Below are 3,432 nucleotides of genomic sequence, written 5' to 3'. Positions count from 1 at the left end.
GATAACTAGAATTTTAAATTATTCTCTTTTTGTACCTTGTGTAAGTCACTGTTTGACTTGGTGCTACCACATCTTTAAAACTGAGTCAAAAATATAATGACTCGATGTGGGTATATCAATGAACCTTGTTCTCTCGATATGAAATTCTTTCTGCCTATCTGACTCCTAAGAAAGAGATGAGAACAAAATCCATGGGAATCTCTACCATACCAGCCAAGATATCAAGAATGCTCTTAGGCTAAGTCCTATGGGCTAGATTGAGCTGCTAGATTGTCCAAAAAGTGTTGCAAATCAAAAATACGTGTGGGAAAGAAGTTAACACCTGTACTTGATACTTCTCTCTCCTAGCATTTGCTCGCAGTTCAACTAGCAGCTAGTATCAAAAGCTGAACCGTTCAACGCTCAAAAAGTAACCAAAATGTTGAACCATTCAGTGTTGAGAGAAAATTTTCTGATCTAACGGCTGAGATTTAAAGCGCTGAACCATTCAGCGCTAGATGGTGGTCCCGCTGACATGGTCTTCTAATCTAGCTGCTAGATTATCCATCCCATAGGACTTAGGAGGTTGCCCTAGCTGACGTGGATGGCGAATCTAGCAGCTAGATATCTAGCCCATATGACTTAGCCGAAAAATTATCTAGTTATACAATTAATATTTAAACTTAATTGTTCTGGCATGAATTAATGAAGGTTTCATATATTCTAGGAACAAATATTTTTTTTTTACCAATCAACATCCTATTAACTTCTATATTTCGAGTAATGGTGTTGAAAAGACTTCTCCTTGTACAAACCTAAAGAAAGGTTAAAATTGATATTTTACCTCTCTAGTTTGAGTTATATAACAGAGTCCTTGTTTTTAAGAATTCTAATAGTTCAGAAACTCCAAACGGTTAGTCATCCTTCCTTTTTAATCTCACATTATTTTTGGAACTCTTCCAAAAATTGCTTATATGGCCTTGTAAACACTAAAACCATATTTGCAAGAATTATGGAGCCTCCAAACACAATATCTTCTAGTGAGACATGTATTCCTATTGTTATTGATAACCTCATATGTTCGCATAAATTAATCTCTTAACTCTTGTTAAAAGATGAGTAAATTATTTTGAGAATTGCACTATTGATCTCTCCACGATTACACTTTGTGAATCTACTGTTAAGGACTCCGTAAGATGTTCTCTAGGATTTTGCTTTCCTACTTGAATGAATAACTGCCAAGGAATAAGTGGTGAACTTTAATCTCTACGTCCGTACATGGATCTGGAAAGTTATAATTCTTATGTTGATTCATACCGCGTACATTGTCTTCTTTGTCCATAACTAACCTAGAAAATTGTTTTTGTCGATGATTACTTTTCTCACAAAAATCTTGTATCTTAGTGGCTCCAACATTAACATTGATATTTTTTTAATTTCTTTGTTCATAACTGGTGGGAAGAGAAAAACATATTGGGATACAAATTCACTTTGTTCGTGGCTGACAAGTAAATTTGTTAATGTCCAAAAAAATGATTCTCTTGTGATTAGAGTAAGGTTGTTCATGGTGTTCTTTCGGGAGGGGCATCAAATGGGGGAACGTTATTTTTGAACTTGTGCTTAATCGTCATATCATTGTGGGGAGAGAGGATGTGGCATTGTAGGGAATGCTTGTACCTATATATCTTCTTGATGGAAACATCGAGTTTTCTTGGTGAAATCGTCTAAATAAAATCCAGTATGTGTTCTCTAGTCTTCATACTATTTTTTTTAATTCATTATGATCCCTGTTTTTCTCCTTTGCCAATTTTGTTGACAAAAAGGGAGAGAATTATTAAGTAGTATTAACAACATATGGATTTTCGGAGCATTATGTAACGAGGAGTGGTTTATGATATATATATATTACCTATTTGCAAAAGAAGTAAATATTGACTAAGGGGGAGAACATATCACCGTAGTATTGCTTCAAAGTTGTGTGCAACTGAACTTTTAGGAAGGTAACAATACTATGCTTTTGTATAACAACCATTTAGTAGAGTGATTTTTCATTGTAATAAAGCTCTTTTGGAGTGTTCTCATAAATTGTTATATCTTCGGATCCTCAACAACAAAGGTGCTGAACAAACACATGTGGAACCATAGAAAAACTTGAAGTATGAATAAATCAATACGATGTTAAAGAACCAAGGAAATCAAGCATAGCGGATTTTTAGCTGAAAGATTAGTTTATTTTGAATCCATATGTATTGAATAGTTTTTTCACTAAAATAGACAAGGAGGGGGGGGGGGGGGGGGGGGGAGATTGTTAGAGCACTGCTCAGTCGAACTCACAAGTTTTTTTTATCTCAAGATTGTTGTTAATGTCAGATGAACACAACTATGTCTTGATTTCTAATATACTAAGTTAAGTTTCAGACTAGGTATAAAAGTTGGTAATTGAGTATCAGACATCACTGAATAACCCTCGAAGACTGAAGATTGAAGAAGACATTTTTAGAACTCCATCAACAAGGTATGTGAAGACTGGATCATTGTATCATTATTTTTTTTTATTTTTTTCATGTGTCGACTTTTTTTTTTCCATTAACATTTTTTCTACTATCAGCCATTATTAATATTATTTATTTATTTCTTTTATTTTATTTTATTTTCTTCGTCTGTAAACCTTTGTTACCTGCAAACAACGAGTCATAAAACAAGAAAAATACTTCCACAGAATTATTATCATGAGTCACAAAGCTGCTTGGTAGTACTTCCAAAGACTCGACTTGTAAACGTTTTTTTTTACTATCATCCTTTATTAATATTCTTTCTTTTCTTTTATTTTCTTTTCATTTCTTTTATTTTCTTTCAACAACAGAAACATACCAGTTCCTCGGGATCAGTGATTTGATGACGAAACTCGTACTTAATTTTACTTTCTTGGTTGTTAGCATCAGTGAATCTCACCACATGCTTCCAAAGAAAAAACTGACACCATCGGCAAACCATAGAAACAAAAAAATAGCAAACCCTAGAAACAAAAAAAAGATAAGCGGACTACCTTATCAATGTTTTTGCTGACAGACGAATTCAACTTCTTCTTATCAATGAATTTTTTGAGGACCTACACCCCAAATAACAAAACAAGAAAAAGATATAATAGAAGAAAGAGAGATAAAAATATCATTATAGTAGTACTACTGCACAGAAAACATATGATACTGGATAAAGAAATCGAGATAGAGTAAAATAAACAAACCTTTTGTGGTTATGATTTATTTGTTGCATTCTTCCATAAAGACCATTTCTTTTGATTTTCTTCCAACCTTCTATCCTTTACCTATAATGAACATCCACATAAAGTAATGAGACCGAGAAGAAAACTAGTTTACTACTGAGAGAGAGAGGAAGAATTTTGATCCACTTACCTTCACCTTTACTTTCTTTTTCTCCAACATTTTCATTAAT

This window comes from Papaver somniferum, chromosome 11 (assembly GCF_003573695.1).
Source record: "Papaver somniferum cultivar HN1 chromosome 11, ASM357369v1, whole genome shotgun sequence".
NCBI classification, from domain to species: Eukaryota; Viridiplantae; Streptophyta; class Magnoliopsida; order Ranunculales; family Papaveraceae; genus Papaver; species Papaver somniferum.
Note: the sequence above shows the minus strand (reverse complement) of the source record.